At 40.7% G+C, this 15,597-nt stretch overlaps 1 protein-coding gene across 1 annotated transcript in view; it reads left to right on the forward strand.

Annotated features, from left to right (window-relative positions):
- UBE2N (ubiquitin conjugating enzyme E2 N) overlaps positions 1-15,597 on the forward strand; it is a 51,486-nt gene that overhangs the window by 32,605 nt on the left and 3,284 nt on the right. The window lies entirely within an intron of this gene.

Genomic DNA, 15,597 nt, shown 5'->3' on the forward strand with positions numbered 1-15,597 from the left:
TTAGTCAGTTGCTTACTTTTTAACTAACAGTTGGCTTTCAAAATGGTAGAAATGCTGCTTTGTGGGCAAAATAATGTTTTATGGCTTAAACGGCTTAGGTCTCCTAATTCTCAAGAGCAAAAGAATTTGGGGTATGTGTGGTTTTATGTGGTAGGAACACAGAATCTGGGGCCAGGATCTCTGGGCTTGACTTCTAGCCAAACACTGGCTTGGACATCATCACTTGACCTCCCTGCTGCTTTATCTGCTTAATATACTAATCTACAGCTACAGTGGTTGGGAGGTTTAGAGTATAGAGCAAGCATGTCAAACTCAAAGGCTAACATGGGCCAAATATACAAGGTTTAATTTTATGTGGGTCGCAAAAAAACAAAAGCTTCAATTTTCATAGAAACGTAGGTTTATTTAGGTAGAGACATGATGGATACAAACGGCTGAAATAAATGAGTAATCGTTAACATAAAATAATAGAATATTTTAATAAAATTAATATTTTTTCTTGAACATTAACTTACCAGACACTGAACAACTTAACTGCACATTAACTGCACGACCTAATAAGCGTAACGCAAATAAATCTATTTTTCTTGTTCTCCGAAAGCGAAATATTTCCTGTTGTGCACACCAAACAAGTCAGTCCAAGACTAATGATGTGGCAATCGGCTGCTAAAATATTCGCTGTTAGTAGTAGTGGAGAGAAATGGTGCGCCTGTGTGTAAGGTGCGTAAGGAAAATGAATGCAACATGATTATAGTAATCAGTCATTAGCGAATGTTGTAGTTCATTATTAATAATTATGTGTAACAGGATATTGTAAAAGTTAAGTTACGAAATTTTTATTAAAACGTTTCTTACATACTGTTATATTGGCTGGGCCGCAAAAATATTTGTGGGCTGCAGGGCCGTGAGTTTGACATGTTTGGTGTAGAGAATAAATAGGTTCTAACATAACACTGAACCATATTTGATATCTGATTTTGCAAAGATGCTGCTTCACTATAAATATAAAAAGAATTAATGTCTTTCAGTATGGGAAAACTGTATTCATTTATGTATTATTCCCACAAAATAGATAACATTAAACATAACCCTCTGGCCCAGCCGGTGTTGCTCAGTGGTTGAGCGTCTACCCATGAACCAGTAATTCTCAGTCAGGGCACATCCCCAGATTGTGGGCTCAATCCCCAGTAGGGGGCGTCCAGGAGACAGCTGGTCGATGTTTCTCTCCTCTCTCTTCCTCTCTCTAAAATCAATAAAAATATATTTAATAAAACAAATAAGCAAACAAAAAACATAACCCTCTGAAGTGGAGCATAGATTTTTGTTGTTAATCCTCACCTGAGGATATTTTTCCATTGATTTTTTTTTTTTTTTTTTTTTAAGAATGAGAGTAGAAAGGAGGGGGCGAGACAGAGAGAGAGAAACATTAATGTGTGAGGGATCAAGCTTGCAACTGAGGTACATGCCCTTGACTGGAATTGAACCCCGGGCCCTTCAGTCTGTGGGCAGATGCTCTATCCACTGAGCCAAACTGGGTAGGGTATGAAGCACAGATTTTTAAAGCACAGTGAATGCCCATTTATCAATAGTGGGTTGGAAAGTGGGATATTTGGGGTAATATGTTTCCATTTTATTAGAATTATATGTAATCAATTTTCCATGAATTAGACAATAAAAAAACTGATTTTTATAGCTGCTAGACTGAAATTTAATTCTTTAATCCCAACTACTTTAGGATCTTGCACTGCGTAACTTTAGGGGGTGTGATTCATGCAGATTATGGTGTGAATGGTACTCTCTTGGCGCTGTCCAGTTTGGCAGACTTGTTCAAGGAAGCTTATCTTGGAGGAGACAGAAACCCTGATATCTGATTGCTTCCCAATTTATCTCAGTATGCAGAGTGTGACAAAAACTTATTCTTTCTTGGTGGCTTGAATTTTGGACAAAATTATGTTATTGGCACAATTGGATTCCAAATCTGGAACAACTGTAACTTGTTTTTATTTGCCTCTCCAAAAATTTCAACTGCTCTGCTTCCATCTGTCTTGTCTGTTAATATAAGCATAGGCCTTTCCTATGGAGTCCTCAGGCATTAAGCACTTAAATTTGTTGTGATATTACCCCTTTGGGAACCTGAAATAACTAGTGATCAAAGAAAGGGACTAAGATTACATGTTAACTGTAGCAGTGTAGCCACTAGCTTGTCGGCCAGGAAAGGTGCCTGTTCCTGCCGTATGGTTTGCAAAGCATATTGATTCATTTGCCTATAAAGCAACCAGGAAAGCAGAGTACAATGACAAAGTAAAAAAGACAAACAAGGGTAAATATATTAAATTTTTTAAGGACTTTTGTTTTTATCAGAACAAAATAAAAACATAACTAGAATGTTAACCAGATTTCGATTGCTAGGAGTATGGCTAATCTTAAATTGATCTTCTATTTTTCTGTAATCAGCAAGTGAAAAGAAAAACTTGGAGGGAAAGTGGGAACCATTAGCAAAAATTTCTTTTTTATTTTAATATTGCACAAAAGGAAAAAAATTGTACATCAACATATATGCTGGGGATATAGGTATAATATTCTTCCCCCTTGACAAGGAAGATGAAGTATTCAACAGTTAATTACAAGATCAAAAAGTATTTACAAAAAAGGCACCTTCCAGTAGAAAGTAGCCTATAGCAGTAAGGTTTAACTCATTCCAGCAATAAAATGTTCAGTCACTTTTCAGTCTAGAACTCTAGATAGAACTTTTGAAATGCTCACGGTACTAAATTTTAGAAGGCTTGGGATGTAAATGAATTTGTGTGGTTGGGTAACAAATTGGTACAATTAGAATTGGGATTACATTCAGATGTCTTATCTCTGACTTTCTCCCCTAGTAAGTACACTGGGCTGCCTAGTGGAAGTTAGCCCTCTAATTTGAAATCTCTCTCTCTCTCTCTCTCTCTCTCTCTCTCTCTCTCTCTCTCTCTCACATACACACACACAATTATCTCTTACTGTTTATTTTCATAACTAGTTTAGACTTCGTATTTTTAGAAAGAATTGTTGAGGATGCTCCACAAGAACCTCGCTGTCTAAGGTAACTAACTACTGCTGTTCTCTGCAGAGTGGAACCTTCTTTTGTAGTTTGCTTTTGATGCACAGGTTTTGACTGAGCCTAGGTCTCACATGCTTAGCTGCAAGAGAGTTAGGAAATAAGACTAAAGCTTCTAATGAAAGAGGTGAGAATCCATGAAGATTGGAAGGAGGAATGTTATTTCCAAACGAGGATGTTCTGGCTACAGGGTGGCCAAAAGAAATGACAAATGTTCACTTTGAACCTCATTTTGCCTTATGCTGCCAGACAGTCTTCTGGTAAGTTTTCTGTTTCCTAAAAAGTTACCGTGTTTTCCCGTGTATAAGACGCTGTTTTTTCTAAAATTGTTAGACTGAAAATCGAGGGGCGTCTTATACATGGAAGTCAGCCAAGGAGGGAGCCGCACCCATGCGAAGCTGCCCACACCTTGTCAAACAGGCTTCCTCCAATCACAGGCCTTATTGTTACTGACGTCAGCTGATGCCATAATTGGAGGTAGAGGTGGAGAGTGCACAGATGCAACAGGGACTGGAGTGTTCTGAGCCCATAAAGATGTCAAAAAATAAAAAGATAAATACCGGTAAGCGATTATCTTATTCTGCAAAATTCAAACAATGTAATCAGCTATGCAAAAGAGCGTGGAAGTAGAGCTGCAGAGAGACAATTTGGACCTCCTCCAATGGACAGTGGAGAAAACAGGAAGAACAACTCCTTAAGATGCCGAAAAAGAAGAAGGCCTTAAGAGGAAAACCAGCAAAAGGGGCAAACTTGGACCAGAGGCTTAAGACTTGGATTATGGAGCAGCGCCAGAGTGGCTTATGTGTGTCAACCAAGCTTATTCAATGTCAAGCAAGAATGTTTGCAAGCAAAATGAACACTGTTGATCTTATAGGAAAGGCAAATGGTGCTTCAGTTTCATGAGGGGAGAAGGGTTGGCCATGAGAATGTGAACAAAGTTAGCTCAGAAAATGCCACCAGTTTATGAGGATGATCTCACATATATAGACAGTGACCCAGAAGACAGCAGTGATAAAATAGAAGTTGAAGAATTTGATAGATCTGGAACTAATGATAAATAAGAGAGCAGTGGTATGTAAACATTATCTGCAGTAATTACTAAATAAAAATGTGTCCTGTTTTATGTTTAAAATACTGATTTCTTAATTTTGGATTAGAAAAGTGGGGGGCATCATACATGGAAAAATATGGTACTTTAAATTCTCACATTCTTGCTCGACATGTGGCTCAGTGGTTGAGCATTGACCTATGAACCAGGAGATCAGGGTTTGATTCCCAGTCAGGGCACATGCCTGGGTTGTGGGCTCAATTCCCAGTAGGGGGCATGCAGGAGGCAACTGATCTGATGTTTCTCTCCCTTCCTCTCTCTGAAATCAATAAAAACATTTTTATTTTAAAGAGCAGAATTTTTTCTATTTCACTTAATAAGACTGTATACTTATTCAGTTGCAGTCTCAAAAGGGGAAGGATGATATTGTGACTTAAATTAATTGACCTCTTTCATAAAGCACTTAATTGTGATTATGAAGGACTGAAAAAGCCCTTCCTTAACTTCTATGCTGTTACTGTCCTGCCAGACATTTGACATTTATTGTCTTTTTGTTAACTGTCTTTCTATATCCCATTGAGATTAGGAAAAACAAGCTCTGAAGCCAGACTGAATAGAGCCCAATAGCCTAGATTTCAATCTTGGCTCTGCCATTTGCTAACTTGGTTATACTCTTAAGTGGCCACTCTTACTTCTCTTCCTCATTTGTAAAATGGATATGAGGAATAAAGAGTTAATGATACATGTAGAGCACTTAAGTCAGTGTTTGGCACTGTTAGTTTTTATTGTTACTTGGACTTCTATTTATTTTTTTGCATATCTGGGAATAGTACTTGATAATTGCATAGAATCCCTGACTTGAAGGAATTTACAGACTAATGCTGGGAAGGGAAGGAAAAGAAACAAGAGTACAGTATAACCTGATGTGTTCAGTAGGGCAGAATAATTGGGGGGTTGGAGGGGAAAGGGGGAGAGACAAAGAAATCAAGGAATTCAGCCTAACAGTTTCCTTGTTAAAGGCACAGTTTGTTAGTAGGATTTTCAGATTTTTGTCCATTGTGGGTCATTGGAATAATCTTAAATGCCATTCCTGGGTTGGAAGTGAACACAACTAACACAGCAGATATATACTAATCCTTCTCATCAGCTCTGTGTGGTACCTAAGCATGCATGCATTTACTCATTGAATAAACATTTATAGCACTTAACCACCACCATATGCTGCTGGAGTTGCCATCTTCAAATAGTTTAGGGTCTGACAAATAAACCAACAATTACTGTGATAGTTTTAGGAGTTGTGGTAATGCACAGTAAACTGGAAGTACAGGGTAGACAGTTCAGGTCTGAGAAACAATTTGGTTAGATACTTAGCCTTTTGGAGTCCCTCTCTGACTTCCAAGTCTCCGTTCTTTTCACTGAACTTCACAGGAGCATTGATCTGGTTTTGGGGTGAGGGGGTAAATTAGAACATAGAGATTTCTAGCCCATGGTGTCCTATCCTGTCTCTTGGAATACAGGATACTTTCCTGTTCAAGTTAGTCAATTAGGGTAAAATAACTTGTATGAGTGTCAGTTTTTTCATTTGCAAAGGAAATGGGGTTGAAATAAGTAGATGTTGTCTTACGTCCACTAGGGGGTAGTGTGGACTATAAAAATTAAAATTATTTCTCAACTCTTACACTTTAATTTTATCATGAGGTTGCCTTGTTTTAGTTAATTTTTGTCCAAGCATTTTTTGAATTGCTACAAGTATTTTCAGATACAGTCTTGTGACTATAACAAACAAAAACAAATATACTAATCTCTGTTATAGTGATTCAGATGTGCTGAATAGAATTACTTTTTGTATAGAATTTTTTTGAGAAAACAGTGATCATTTAAAGTTTTTCTAACAAATTTTTCTCACTATATAAGCTAAATTCTTCTTAATGACCTCTAAGTAACTTCATTATAACAGGATTGTTTTGTGTTTTAACTGTCCTATAACCATGTAAGCCCCATGTGGCTATTGAACAGTTGAAATGTGGCTAGTTCGAATTGAAGTGCTGTAAGTATAAATTACACACTGTATTTTGAATGCTTATATTGATTACATGTTGAAATGATACTATTTTGAATTACCTATTTCTTTTTACTTTTTAATGTGACTTAGAAAATTTAAAATATGTGGCTTGCATTGTATTTTTGATGGATAACACTGCTATAGAGGAAAGTATTCATCAACCATTTCTGTCATGGTGTACCTGGAGCTGGCCTTATGACTTACTAGAGGCCCAGCTAGCAAAATTGTGCGAGACCCAGATCCGCTGTGCTGTCGGGACCCCAGACCCGCCCTGCGTGAGCCACGGGCCCTGCCTCTGCAGCGCCACCAGCCCCATGCAAGCCCTGAGTCCCAGACCGCGAGAGGTGCTCCATGCACCTCCTGGTGACCGGTTGTTCGGTCATTACACCGTTACAGCGTCACGACCACAGGCCTTTTATGATATAGATAAGTAAGTAGTATAGTTAGGAAATCGAGGACAACTTTGGTTCTCTTTCTAATCCCAAACAGAATACATACAGTCAGTTCTATAATGAGACATATGTGTTCCTAAAATTCATTGTCTTAAGCAAAATTGTGTTATAAAAAAATGTTAGGGGTACTTAAAAATGTTGTTGGTAACATTTAGAAAATGCCCACTCACATATACAGGGTGAACTTCTAGATACTTTCAAGTACTTTACAGTTGTGTATATAATGAAAATTTGACTTTTGCCTTATTTGTAAAGGAGCCCCTGTTTGTTAATATTTTAGAATCACTTAAAAGATGTAGTCACAGAGGTTGGAGTAGACAGAGTAGGTATCATTGAGGCATCTCAATTTTGACTTATTTTTATGATAAAATTAATAATTATTTATTGAGTCAGCTCTTGGGTGAGATGAACTAAAAGATGTACAATTGGCATTATCAGTCATATATTGCAGTTTTGCTTCAGAGAATATTTTTTATTTTACTGTTATTTTTGTTGACAGTATTATAGATGTCACCATCTCTCCCCCCTCCCCCCACCCCTACCCCTTTGCCCACCTCTACCCAGCTCCTGCCCCCCTTTCCCTCTGGCCTTCACCACATACTGTTGTCCATGTCTATGGATTATGCATATATGTTCTTTGGATAATCCCTTCACCCTTTTTTCAGAGAATATTTTAAATGGAGAACAACTTAATTGCTATACAGATGATGTGATGGGTATATATAGATAGTTATAAACTGGACCAGCTTTTCTTACACAAAATTACCATTCTTTCTAAGACTGGTAATTGTTTACCTAAAATGTCACTGTACTTAATTCAATCATTACCTTACAAAATGTGTGAGAAATCTATCTCTCACCGGTCTGGAGGCTGGGAGTCTGAGATCATGGTGCTGCCATGGTTGGAGGAGGGCCCTCTTCTGGGTCGCAGATTTTTTATTGTATCCTCATGTGGCAGCAAGGGCCACCAATTATTAATGAACTTTAAAATGGGAAATTTTACTAGTTAATAGGGTTTAGTTGACAAGTGTTGTAGTGTACTATAGTATAATTCTGAGATTTGCTTTTCCAGTCACAATAAATCTGTTGATAATCAGATCAGTTTGATATTTCTTTTTAAAGTATTTGCAGCATGAACTGTTGTATACATTCTGTGAGATGAGACAGTTTCCTAGAGACTTAATCTTGTTGCCACTTAAATCCATACTCTATGTACTTCCTTTTCTACTTCCTTTTTAAAAAATATATTTTTGATTTCAGAGAGGAAGGGAAAGGAAGAGAAACATCAATGATGAGAGAGAATCATTGATCAGCTGCCTCCTACAAGCTCCCTAGTACGATTATCATGTGCCCAGACCAGGAATTGAATTGTGACCTCCTGATTCATAGGTTGACATTCAACCACTAAGCCACACTGGCTGGGCAGCTTTTCTACATTTTAGTAATAAATTTCCTTTAAAAAAAAAATTTTATTGATTTTTTACAGAGAGGAAGGGAGATAGAGAGTTAGAAACATCGATGAGAGAGAAACATCGATCAGCTGCCTCCTGCACACCCCCTACTGGGGATGTGCCCACAACCAAGGTACATGCCTTTGACCGGAATCTAACTGGGGACCCTTGAGTCCGCAGGCTGACTGATGCTCTATCCACTGAGCCAAACCAGTTAGGGCAGTAATAAATTTCCTTAACATAGCCAACAGTGCTTTCTGCTGCATGACTTATGCTCGATTTTACTGGGATTCAGTTTTAGGATTGCTTTTAAACAAGTAGGATTACAAAATGCAACTAAGGGTTATTCTGTTTCATTAAAACAAATGCGTTACTTAATAAATTTTGAAATTAATTGTTAAATTGTGTTTTGTTCTTAACCTACATTCCTTTTTAGTTGGTTATATAAGATTATGGTCTTATGATCCACTTGTCAAGTCATTTACAATGTTACTTCATTTGATCTTCATAGCAACTCTGCATGAGCAGTAATGTTAACTGTATAGATGAAGCTGAGACTCTGAGAAATGTAAATTACTTGCTCAAAAATATAGTTAAGTAAACAATCCAGTTAGGAATTTGGACTTGTTACTTCTAGACTTGAAGAAATCATACTGTATTTCACTGTCTTTCTACCAAAGAGAAGTATAAAACTAGAAGGTGTTCTACAGTTAACCTTGTGTTGAATAGTAGCAGGAAGGTTATATTTCCTACCTAGTTTTTGCCTTTTTAGGGGAGGGAAATCAACACCAACTTCTGTGGATGAGACTTGTCCATTTGGTTTGGATTTTATTCTTTTTCCCTCCTATAATTTATGCTGTGGGTTATTTGACTACAATGCCATTTAGTCAAGTAATTATGCACCTCTTTATTGTATCAAAGTCCATTAGAACTTGAGAGCATATCAAACTATTTCAAAAAGTCTTCCATACCTAAAAGCTTATTCTAAAATGCATTCCAGTTAAATCTTAACATTTGATCAGGCCACGTGAAATGTTTAATATATACATTTTTTTAGGAAGACCATCTGATTTTGAGGGTGAACTGAAGATGAAATGATTGCTGCATCTATCTCACTGACAGTGTACTAAGAGTGATGTTGAAGCTATTTTGGGGTATGATCTTGGAGGCCCTTCTGGCAGCTTTTTATAGCTTTGAACAGAGCTGCTACTATTTTGTGTAATCAGGGAGTGGTGTTTTGGGGCTCTTGGAACTCAGCTTTATCTTTTTCCCAGTTTTACTCTTTTATGATGTTCTAAAAATATGAAGACCTGGGGCAAAACAAAAGGATAGAAGTGAGAGGTCAAAATAAAAGGAATTTTAGCATCCAGTTAAAAAGACTGGCCTCTTTTGTTCTAGCTACATATGGGAGGACTCCCCAAGATGGGAGAGGCTTTTCATTATTGCCTCTTGAGATTTTTAGTGCTCTAAAAAATGTTTTTCTGTAAACCTAAAGAACATTTTCCTGAATGTGGTTTACAGTATTTAGCTTTCACTTACCCTGGCATTGCCACAATTAAAACAAAATCTAGTCTTGGAATTAAAGTACTAAAGGTATTACTTTAAATGGCTATGGCTTTAACACATTCCGAGGAAGGAGTTGTTAATGTAAAAAAAACCATTGAAACCTGTAAAGAATTTTTTGTGAGTTTATTTGAGCCAAATTGTCGACATATGCCGGGAAGCAGAACCTCAATGAATTGAGATAGTGCTCCGAAGAATGGCGGGGTTACATTTGTATTTATACATTTGCAATCAAAGGAGGGACGTAGGTGGGTTACGTGAAATTCATTGGTGATAGATTAAGGAGGAGGGATAAAGCAAAGCAGGGGAAATCCCTCAGATTGGATAAAAAGTAAAATGATGGACACATACTTAGGTGGGTGCAGGATGAATTAACATGATAATGAAGGAATTTGTAGTATCTGTCCTGGCGCCCAGCACATTTGGTTGTGCCCCAGGGGCTCCAGAAAAAGGGAAGTTACAAGTTACCCAGACATTTCAAGGGTATGTTATCTTAGAGGCAAAAAGGCAAATGGGTTCAGTAAGGATCAAAGTTGATCTTGTCAGTGAAGATACTGGCCTAGGACATAACTGCCCACCATAACTGCTTTTAGTTAAAGTTTAATTTCAGACCATCCTTTGTGGTTACTTTAGGTCTCTGAGTTTGCAAGACTGCCATGCAGGCCTCCCCTGAGCTTGTCAGGTCAGCATGTGGCCCCTTTGGTCCACAGAGTTGATTTTATATATGCATCTTGTGACTTTCAGTATATGACTGCTGACATTTTTTTAAAAAATTTATATTTTATTGGTTTTTTTACAGAGAAGAAGGGAAAAGGATAGAGAGAGAGAAACATCGATGAGAGAGAAACATCGATCAGCTGCCTCCTGCACACTCCCTACTGGGTATGTGCCTGCACCCAAGGTACATGCCCTTGACTGGAATCGAACCTGGGACTCTTGAGTCCGCAGGCCGATACTCTATCCATTGAGCCAAACTGGTTAGGGCAACGGTTTTTTTTTTTTTAGTATATGAACTATAGGCTGTAGAATGAAATGATATAAGGTGTATAATTTTTTTTTAAAGCAAAAGCAGTATAAATATAGTGTTCACATTCATTTTTTTATACCTAAAAGCATAGGTTTAGTAGTGTTCTAAATGTTTATTACTACACTTTGCCTGTTCAAAATGTTGACAATCTATTACTTATATATAAAATACACATACTATTGTCAGTTTGTATATTGAATATTAACACTTTTCTGGGTAGAAATAAATTATAAATAGACTTTGGATTATTTCTTCCCACACCTGAAGTTATTCTTTTGTTTTCTTCCTATGAAGTGTACATCCTGCTGTGAATAACACTGCTTTAATGTTAAAGATGAAATTCTTGCCCGGCCGGCGTGGCTCAGCGTTTGACCTGTGAATCAGGTCATGGTTTGATACCTGGTCAGGGCACATGCCTGGGTTGCGGGCTTGTTCCCCAGTGGGAGGCATGCAGGAGGTAGCCTTGTTTCTATCTGTCCCTCTCCCTTCCTCTAGGAAATAAAAATATATTTTAAAAAGAAGATGAAATTCTGAGTTTATTCCTTTTTTAAAATAATATCAAATAGATCCACAATTCAAGTATTTATTGTACATCTATGGTTATAGGCACTCTTTCAAATGCTGAGGAATAAAGCAGTAAATAAACCATGCAAATCTCTGCTTTTGTGGCACTTTCATTCTGATTTAAATGATATATATGTAAAATGTTAGTAGTGCTGAGGAGATATAGTAGGGGAGTAAGGATAGGGAGGATTTAGGATAGGGTAATATGGGGATTTTGTAGCTTCAATCATGGAGGTTTTACTGAGAAAACACTTTAGAATGAAGACCTTAGGAGCTGAGGAAGTAAGCCATATATTAGTAGAAATTTGGAAAGAAGACCAAATGCAAAGCCCCTGAGGGAGGAGTGTGCCTAGCAGGATGAAGAACTACAAAGGAGCTAGTCTGGCTGGAACAGAGCAGGTGAGGTTGCGGGTAAGGTGTGGAAAGCATAGCTGAAGATGAGTGAAAGGTTCATTTAAAGCCTCTTGGGGGAGGGGGTGTATTATAAGGACTCTGGGTAGATTTCAAAATTCAAGCTAACAAAATTTGTTGATCAGGTTAAGTGTGTGGGGTATGAAGGAAAAGGTGGATCAGTTGGAATGATGGGTCTGTGGTTAACTGACATGAGGAAGGCTTTGCGAGTAGAACAGGTTGAAGGTGACAGTCATGCTAAGTTTGGGATGCTTATTAGACATTCAAAAGGAGCTGTCAAGCAGGCGGTTATGGATAGAAGAGGCAAGATCAGGGGAGAGATCTGTGCTGGATATGATTTTGGAGAAACTTCAAATACAGAGTGTATCCTATCTAATAATAGAAAAACATGGTAATTAGCCGTACCTCTGCTACCCTTCCCATTGGCTAATCAGGGTGATATGCAAATTAACTGCCAACCAAGATGGCGGCCGGCAGCCAGGCAGCTTGAAGTGAACAGGAGGCTTGCTTGCTTCAGTGACGGAGGACTCCAACGTTCCCCACCTGCCTTGCCAGCCTCGGAGCTTGCAGTTTAAGAAACATTGTTACAAATATAGAAGCTAAACAAAACCCCAGAAACCTGCTTTCAGCGAGCGGGGCTTCAGCCAGCAGGACCGCAACATTGTTTCAATTATAGAACAAATGCAGATCCCTGCTTTCAGCCAGCTGGGATCTCAGAGCTGGAGTGAGCAGGACCGCAACAGTGTTACAATTATAGAACCCAAACAAACCAGATACCTGCTTTCAGCAGCCGAGACCTCAGAGCCAAGCCTCAGAGCTAAAGCTGGCCCAGAATGGGAAAAAAAGAAAAAAGGGACAGGTTGGGAGCTTCCGTCACCTGCCAGCCTGAAAACGGCCCTTAGCCCCTCACCCAGACTGGCCAAGCACCCCAAGGGGACCCCCACTCTAAAGGGGGTGTGACCAGCTGCAAACAGCCATCAGCCCCTCATCCAGGCTGGCCAGGCACCCCAGTGGGGACCTCTACCCTGAAGGGGGTGTGACCAGCTGCAAACAGCCATCATCCTCTCATCCAGGCTGGCCAGGCACCCCAGTGGGGACCCCCACCCTGATCCAGGACACCCTTCAGGGTAAACCAGCCGGCCCCCACCCGTGCACCAGGCCTCTATCCTATATAGTAAAAGGGTAATATGCCTCCCAGCACCGGAATCAGTGGAGCTTTGAGGCCTCCCGGCACCAGGATCAGCGTGATGGGGGCAGCGACCAAACCCCCTGATCGCCATGCGGCTCTGTGTGTGACAGGGGGTGGGGCCACAACCTCCCTATCCACCCTGCTCTGTTCATGACAGGGGAAGGCACCCCAACCTCCTGATCAGCCCTGCTCTGTGCCTGATAGGGGGGAGCTCCCCAACCCCCTGATCGCGCTGCAGCTCTGTGTGTGACAGGGTGCGGCGCCCCAACCGCCCCCCATGGGCCCTGCTCTGTGTGTGACGGGGTAGAGCCATAACCTCCCCATCGGCCCTGCCCTGAGTGTGAGAGTGGTGGCGCCCCAAACCCCTGATCCGCCCTGCTCTGTGTGTGACAGGGGGCGGTGCCCCACCTCCCCTATCTGCCCTACTCTGTGAGTGACGGAGGAGCTCCTCAACCCCCTGATCGGCCCTGCTCTGTGTGTGACGGGGGGAGCTCCCCAACCCCCTGATGGGCCCTGCTCTGTGTGTGACGGGGTGGCGTTGCAACCTCCCTATCGACCCTGCCTTGAGTGTGACAGGGGGCGGCACCCCAACTCCCCAGTCGGCCCTGCTCTGAGCCCGACCAGAGGCTGCACCTAGGGATTGGGCCTGCCCTCTGCCACCCGGGAGCAGGCCTAAGCCAGCAGGTCATTATCTCCCGAGGGGTCCCAGACTGCGAGAGGGCACAGGCTGGGCTGAGGGCCCCCCCCCCCCCACCAGTGCACAAATTTTTGTGCACCGGACCTCTAGTTTAGTATAAATTGATTGTGCTAGACGAGATCACTACGGAAATGTATAGGCAGGGAAGAAGCCCTGGGATAGAGCCCTGGCACACTTCAGCTTTAGGGTGTTGGGGCGATTAGGGAGGAATCAGCTAGGCGGTTGCTGCCAGACAAATCTGCAAAGAGAGCCCAAAGAGTGTGGCTACAGGAAGCTAGATAAAGCCTTGGAACAAGGCCTAGCCAGCTGGGTAAGATGTTATATTTAGGTCAAGAAAAATGAAGATTAAAACATTGGTCATTTGATTTAACATTGGTCATTTGATTGGGGAATCATTGGTGACTTTAATAAGCAGGTAGTGGCTAAGCCTGATTAGAGAATTGTGTTCAAGATAGGAGGGAAGAGATTGGAAACGAGCAGGTATAGATAACTTAACAAAGGAGCAAAGTTATGAGGCAGTAGCTGGTAGGGAGTCAAAGTCAGATTCTTCTCTTATTGGGAGAAATTACAGCAAGTTTGTACAGTTTAGAGAAAGACCCACTAAAAGGGGAAAACATGATTTAGGAGAGGAAAGAAATGATAGAGCAATGTCTTTGAGTAGGTGAGGAGGAATTAAGATCTAGTTCTTAAGAGGAAAGGTTGGCCTTGGCCCAGTGTGATAGCCATTTCAGCCATAGTGACAGGAGAAAAGGCAGAGCACAGATTTAGGGAGGTGTACAAATGCTACAGAGGAAACTTCAGGAAGTTTTGGTTTTCTCATGACATATTGAAAGCAGAGTCATCAGCCAAAAGTGAGGATGAAGATGGAGATGTCAGAGGTTTGGAGGAGGAGGAAGAATGTTACAGTTTTTTTCAGAGGGAGAAAGATGGAAAAGAAAACTAATATGATAGTTGGGGACCAGTAAGGGTCCCTTTAAATTTCATCAATCTTAGAGACTTAATTGGCATGGTTGTATGTTATATTTCTCTAGACCTGATTAGGAGGGGAGATTTTCAGTGGCTTTAAAACTAATTTTACTTTTTATTTTTTTATATATTTTTAATGTATTTTATTGATTTTTTACAGAGAGGAAGGGAGAGGGATAGAAAGTTAGAAACATCAATAAGAGAGAAACATCGATCAGCTGCCTCCTGCACACTCCCCCACTGGGGATGTGCCTGCAACCAAGGTACATGCCCTTGACTGGAATCGAACCTGGGACCCTTGAGTCCACAGGCTGATGCTCTATCCACTGAGCCAAACTGGTTAGGGCCTAATTTTACTTTTTAAACAACTTAGTTTTGGTAGAGTTTTATTTTATTTATTTATTTATTTATTTATTTATTTAAACTTTTTATTTTTTTATTTTTATTTTTTTTTAAAATATATTTTATTGATTTTATACAGAGAGGAAGGGAGGGAGAAAGAGAGCCAGAAACATCGGTGGGAGAGAGACATCGATCAGCCGCCTCCTGCACATCTCCCACAGGGGATGTGCCCGCAACCCAGGTACATGCCCTTGACCGGAATCGAACCTGGGACCCTTCAGTCCGCAGGCCGACGCTCTATGCACTGAGCCAAACCGGTTTCGGCTATTTAAACTTTTTAAAAATATATTTTTATTGATTTCTGAGAGGAAGGAAGAGGGAGAGAGAGAAACATCCATGATGAGAGAGAATCATTGATCGGCTGCCTCCTGCAAGTCCCTCATTGGGGATCGAGTCCACAACCCAGGCATATGCTCTTGACTGGAATCGAACCTGGGACCCTTCAGTTCACAGGCCGATGCTCTATCCACTGAGCCAAACCAGCTAGGGCTTGGTAGAGTTTTAAAGGGCAAGTTGCCTTAGCTATATGGTAATCCTAGTGTTATTCCCTTCCCTTCCCCGCCCCTCCCCTCCCCTCCCCTCCCCTCCTTCCCTTCCCTCCTCACCCCTCCCTCCTCACCCCTCCCTCACCCTTTTCCCTTCCCCCCCTTTTCTCCCCTCCCCTCCCC

Source organism: Myotis nattereri (genome assembly GCF_964212035.1).
Source record: "Myotis nattereri genome assembly, chromosome: 2".
NCBI classification, from domain to species: Eukaryota; Metazoa; Chordata; class Mammalia; order Chiroptera; family Vespertilionidae; genus Myotis; species Myotis nattereri.